At 45.3% G+C, this 6,818-nt stretch overlaps 1 pseudogene; it reads right to left on the bottom strand.

Moving 5' to 3' along the window:
• Positions 1-4,130: 4,130 nt before the first annotated feature.
• Positions 4,131-6,818, bottom strand: LOC122981954 (annotated as a pseudogene).

Below are 6,818 nucleotides of genomic sequence, written 5' to 3'. Positions count from 1 at the left end.
AATCTTTTCCGGGCAATTCTCAGATTGTCTGGGAGTTCTGGTGCATCTTGTCACCATGGCAATGTCACTTCATATTGCCCTTTGCTGTACCTGACTGACTGGTCAAAGTTTTCTTGGGCCTCAATGTCATCAACTCATTCCTCACCCTATCTGGAGATGCCTAGTGACTCTATTTCCCAGAATGCACGTAACTGGTTTGAAACCTGCAAGGTTTACTCAATGCCAATCTTCATGCATGAAGCTTCACTTATGCTTGACATGGATACTGGTCCCTGCGCTGTCCAGCCAAATAAGGTTTCTATGGCAACCAGGGAATCTGATACTCTTTCTACTCTGCCAGACACTATTTTCCGGGAGTACTCAGCACCTATCAATACTGACAGCTCCAGTTATTCATCACTGCTGCCTGAAATATCTGCTGATGGCAGCCCCTTTTTCTCTAGCTGCAGCTGAATTTGTTCTCCAGGAACCTGCATGATGGCGGAGCTCAATTGTGGTGTTTCAACAGCTTCAATCTCAATACTTCGCTCTTTGTTGCTGATATTTTGCAGGACTAATTTTACAACACTGCGTTCCATTGTTACTGGGGTGTCACTGCCAAAGGTGTGAAGTTTTAAAGTCTCTTTTTTCACAACTGGTAATATCAATGCCTTTATCTGTTACTCCAGGACGAAGCTCCGCTGAATTCCTCCATCCATCAGGCAACACACCATCCTCTTTCCCACTGTTCCTTCCACCCATGCTGTTACTGTTTGCAGAAGAACTGTATGCTGCTTTCCTGTACTTATCTTTACTATATGGGGAGCCACAGAGAAGATGATGGCATCAGTAGTCTCTTGAGCACTATTTAGGAGTTCAGTTTGCTCACCCTTATTGCACATTGTGAGGTGGTGTCTCCGTCCACACATGCTGCATTAACACCCTTGGTTCCACAGAATTTGGCAACATGCCATTGTCCTAGGCATACAAAACACCTCCCCATTTTCTTCAACTTTTCCTTTTGCATGCTGATTGAATTATCTGCACAGTTCTGATTTATAACTTGTGCTATCACAGAATAAACAGCCTTGGGGAGAGTTTGAACTGCTTGTGTGGAGTAATATGGGGCAGAGCAATCCCTCATATGTGTCTGAAACCATTTCTAGGTATTGCAAGCCTCTAATTTGAACCTCACACTCAACATAGAGCTGTCTTAAGGCATCAATGTCTGAATTTTTTAACTTGGGTCAAGTTCAGCAATTTAACCATGTGTGGACTCACAACTAGGTCTTTTCTTCCAAATCTCTCCTTGAGCATGACTATGGCGATGTCATAGTTGCTATCTGTTATTTTCAGCCCTGTGACAGCTCTTGCTTGAGATATGTAAGTTTTTCAGCTTTGCTCAGCTTCCTATTCTCATGGATTGCAGTCTCAAATTGATCCCAGAATTCCTGCCACATCGATATTTTGCCGTGGACCGGTCATCTGCCACCCCATTTCTGAGAATAGCAGGTCTCCTCTTCATGCTGATCCTGCTCTCTGGGGATGTTCAGCTAAATCCTGGACCAGTGACCCCTGGAGTGCTGCAGAACTTCAATGCGGATATGTGCCCAAGTGTGTCTGGGACTCCTCTGGTGCCAGTGATGAATGAGCAGCAACTTTCTGAGCCAGGCCTCTCCCTTGACAGACTAAACTTTGTTAACACGAGGCATGATGTCTCAATGAATAACCTTTTGCTACCGGGCTGTGGAAACCTTGATAGGTCCAGAGTCTCTCTCACAAAACCTGCTGCTGACACTACTGTGTGTCGAAACCCTGCAGTGAGGAGGCAGAGGTTATTCAAATCCTACCAAACTGTCAGTCATGCAAAAGTCTTATGGGACCTGAAGTTGAAACCGAGGTGGCTATTCGGTGGACATTTTAACATCAGAAGCATTACTGCAAAGAGCAATCAGCTAACTCATCTTGTGTCTGACTCAAATCTGGACTTTCTGTGTCTGACTGAAACATGGTTTGAAACAAACAACTCCTGCGAGCGTGTTCACGGTGCCCAGATACCAATGTTTCAGAAGAAACAGACCTGATGGAAGAGGAGGAGGGGTGTTTTTTTATGTGAGAGACAACATCAAATGTGAACGTATGGTTAATAATGCGGGTAATACGTTAGAATATGTTGGGATAAAAACAATGTTATCCCAGCAAATGTCTTTTAACATCATAGTTATCTATAGGCCCCCTTCTGCAGATGACACTTTCTAGGATCAACTCACAGAAGTCTTAAAAGAGTGCAATCTCAACAAAGAATTATTACTTATGGGTGATTTTAATGTGAACTAAAAATGATCACAGAGAAATTCCAACTAGAACAACTAGTAAAAGGCCCAACAAGGATTGCGAAATGGACCAGTACACAAATCAAAGAAAAACTAAAAGTTATAATTTAATCACTGGCTTATCAGATCATAACCTAACCCTATGTGCGAGAAAACTGACTTAAAGTAGATGTAAGACCACGGCAACTAAGACAACGATCCTTCAATGCATACCCAGAGCTAAGCAAGAAGAATTTAACAATGAAATTAACAGCTTGAACTGGGATGATGTACTGTCCTCTGATGATCTGGACTATGGCTGTGATACTTTTACTCACAGAATCAACTCTGTGAGGGAAAGATTTAATGTGAGGATACAGATAAAATCTAAAAATAAAAACAATTTACCGTAGTTTAATGAAAATTTGCGGAAACTAATGAAATCTAGAGATGCTGCACTAAGGAAGGCAATTAAAACTAGAAGGGACACTGACATGCTGATTTCTAAAGGTTTAAGGAACAAAGTTATCCAAGAGCTAAGAGAAGCTAAATCTCATTTTTATCTCAATGTTTTGAATGAGGCAAAAGGCAACAGTAAATTGATCTGGAAAAACATCGATAATCTCACAAGGAGGGACCCAAGGAGATTTTAAACTCAAAGTACAGGGAAAGTTAATTGAAGACCATCTTACTGTTGCTTCTGTTTTTAATAATTTTTTTCTTGAGTCTGTATATGAGTTAGGAAAAAATTTTCCTATAGATGATACAGGTCAGGTTTTTGAGCCGGTAGAGACTAATGAGTTACGAGTAAACAAAATCATCAGCTCCATAAAAAGCTCCAAAAGTAGAGATGCTCTCCAATTTGACACTATATTTGTCAAATCACACAAAGATATCTTAATCCCCTCTATTGCTCATTTAATTAATTTGTCTTTTAAACACAGCTCCGACTGGAAATGTGCCATTGTCACGCCTATTTTTAAATCAGGAGACCACCTTGAAGCCAGTAACTACAGACCAATAAGTATACTGCCAGTACTCTCAAAGGTTGCTGAGAAAGTTGTCATTAAACAACTGACAACATTTCTTAATACAAGCAATTTTGGTCTATATTGTATGCAATTTTGCTTTAGAGCTAATCATTCCACCGAAACTACTACCTTGCACTTAATAGAGCAAATTAAATCAAGACTTGACAAAGGAGGAGTAATTGGTGCTGTATTTTTAGATCTGCATAAAGCATTCGACAGTCAATCATGATGTTTTAATATTGAAACTCTCTAAATTTAACTTCTCATCTAGAGCACTGGCATGGATGTCTTCATATTTATCTAATAGGATATAATGTGTTAAAGTTGGTGACACATTGTCCAGTAACATGAAGTGCAGAATGGGTGTTGCACAAGGGTCAGTGTTAGGTTCCCTATTATTTAGCCTATATGTGGCCGGGCCCAGACAGGCAAGGCCCAAATTTGGTTCTGTTAGAATTTTAGGTTGCACTGACCCTTTAATATTCAACTCACACCAGATAAAAGGCCACAGATCCCTTATAATGATACAGATGATGGTAAATGATGGACTGAGACAAGGAATTCCCCCAAGATTACAAAAATGTATTAATAAAATAATAACAGTAATAATTTAACAAGAAGTTAAAACAGGATTTATTTATTAAATACTGACTACTTTAAAATTGTGCAAAAGTACAAAAGATATTTCAATAGCAAGTTCTTGAATACATCTTCTGATGCTCCTGAACACATGGTTAGTGATGTAACCTGGTGCCCTCAAGTGTTTTGGGTCTTACAACAATCATACACCCTCCTCCAGGTGACCTCACCACGGCTGATCAGACCGCGGTGTGTGTTCAGGTGGCATTCGCTTGTCCCCATGGACCTTCTCTCCGGATCCAGAGCCATCTCGAGGCTTTCTCTGCTGCTTCGGTGAAGTTATTGATTGCTCTGGTCCTTGCTCCTCCTGTGATGCCCAGTACACTGAGGGCTCTGTGGAGTGACTGGCCCACAAATCCTCTACAGCCTACTTCAATGGGCATGCACCTCGCCTTCCAGCCCAGCTCTCGCCAGCCGATGACCAGGTGTTCGTATTTGGTCCTCTTCCTTTCATGAGCCTCCCCCAAACACTCTTCCCAAGGCACCGTCAGATCCATGATGAGGATGTTCTTAGTAGCCTCAGAGACCAGAAGTATATCTGGCCTCAAGGTGGTGCTGATGATGTGTTGCAGGAACCTCAGCTGTTTCTCGAGGTCCACTAAGAGCTGTCAGTCCCGGGTTGTTGACAGGATCCCTGCCGCCTCAGTCTTGTGTCCTGCCTTGGCTGCACTCCTGCCTTGACAAAAGCTATTGCACTGGTGGTGTTTCGCATTTGGCTGCAGCTGCTGATACCCTTGCTGATGGCTTCTGCAAACAGTTTAAGCACCTGATCATTGCACCAGGTGTAACGGCCCTCGCCAAGAGCTTTTGGGCAGGAGCTCAGGATGTGCTTCAACATACCCCTTGCTGAGCACAGTGAGCAGTTTGGAGTCTCCACCTGTCCCCAGGTGAAGAGGTTCGCCGGGCTGGGCAGGACATCATACACTGCCCGAATCAGGAAGGTGATGCGATGTGGCTTTGCCTGCCAGAGATCTGTCCAGGTGACTTTTCAGTCCATTGCCTGCTCCCACCTTGTCCAGGCCCCCTGTTGCCTCTGACCAACCTCTGCTTGACCTTTCTTCCTCCACTGCAGCCCTCACCTCCTCCTGAATCTGCCTCTGCTTCTCCTTCCCCTCGCACTCCCTTTGCTGAGGTGTTGGGAACAGCCCCAAGCCCACTCTGCCATGAGCCACCATGCCCACCAGATCTTTTTGGCACAGCCAGGACTCAGCATCCAGCACAGCAGCCTTAGCACTCCACTTCCTTCTTGTCTTCACCACCACTCCAGCCTGGGCCACCTTCGGGTCTCTTGAGTCTCTGTACATCAGCACCTCTCAAGTCCGTGTGACCTTGAATTCTTCTTCCAAAGACTTCAAGGGCATCCGAAGCTTCATGCTGTTCCCGTAGAGGGCGATGGTGCTGAGACTTCTGGGCAACCCCAACCATCTCCTGAGGCAGCTGCTGACCTTCCTCTCCAAGGTCTCCACAGTGGACATGGGGACCTCATAAACAAGTCGCGGCCATAGTATCCTTGGCAGAATGCCATGCTGGTAAATCCACGCTTTAAACTTGCCTGGGAGGCCGGATCTGTCAACTGCTCTTAGCCAGCTATCCAGTTCCTGGTGGGTGGACTGAACCGATGAAGAGTCCTTGAGGCTGCTGTCAAACACCTTGCCCAAGCTCCTCACCGGCTTCTCAGAGATGGTTGGTATTTGCTTCCCTTTGATGTTAAATCAGAACCTTTTGGTGACCTTGCCCTTCTTCACCACTAGTGCTCTGGACTTGGCTGGTTTAAAACTCATCTGCGTCCACTGGATAAGCTTTTCCAGCCCTTGCAGGATCCATCTACATCCTGGTACAGACTCCGTGGTTATTGTCAGGTTGTCCATAAAGGCCCTGATTGGTGGCTGGCAGATCCCTGATTGGGTTCGGGGGCCCCGACACCCTGGCTCAGCTGACTTCACAATCATGTTCATCACTAGGGCAAACAAGGTTACCGAGATGGTGCAGCCTGTGATTATCCCAACCTCCAGCTTATACCACTCAGATGTTACGGCTCCTGCTGAGACTCTCATCCTGAACTGATCATAATAATCCAGGATCAAGTCTGCAACATGATGTGGCACATGGTGTTTGGTCATGGTGGTCTTGACCATCTTGTGGGGGATGGAGCCATACGCATTGACTAGGTCTAACCACAGAACTGTGAGGTCACCCTTGTTCTCACGGGCTTCCCTGATGAGCTGTGTCACCACTCCAGTGTGTTCTAGACACCCCGGCACTCCAGAGATCCCTCCCTTCTGCACTGACGCGTCTATGTAGTTGTTACTGGAGAGGAAGTCAGACAGCCACCTCGCTGCTATGCTGAAGAAGATCTTTCCTTCTACGCTCAGCAGGGAAATCATCCTGAATTGGCTGATCTTCTTTGAATCTCTTTAGGGATCAAGACTCCTTCAGCACACCTCCACTGCAGCACCACCTTCTCTCTCCTCCAGATGACTCTTAGGATCTTCCAAAGTCGCTTAAGTAGCAATAGACAGTACTTGTAGACCTACGGGACACCACTTGGTCCAGGGGCATAGCTAGATCTTGCCTTCCTCACAATCTCCTGGACTTCCTTCAGAAGTGGTTCCCTGGTGTCAAAGACCTTGGTTGGAGGTGGTGGGCCTACACGGATATCACACTGACCTAGCTGTATCTGCCTGTTGGGGTCACTGTAGATGTTCTGGAAGTGCAAATCTAGCTCCTCCTTTGAGCAGACCAGATTGCCATCTCGCTTCTGCCCCAACAGCGATTTGGTGAAGCCAAAGGGATTTGCGATGAAAGAAGCCCGCTTCCTGGCTCTCTCCTTCCAGCGCCTTTTTCTGTATTTCTGCAT

Source organism: Thunnus albacares, chromosome 5 (assembly GCF_914725855.1).
Source record: "Thunnus albacares chromosome 5, fThuAlb1.1, whole genome shotgun sequence".
Lineage (NCBI taxonomy): Eukaryota > Metazoa > Chordata > Actinopteri > Scombriformes > Scombridae > Thunnus > Thunnus albacares.
Note: the sequence above shows the minus strand (reverse complement) of the source record. Positions and strands in the feature narration are given on the sequence as shown.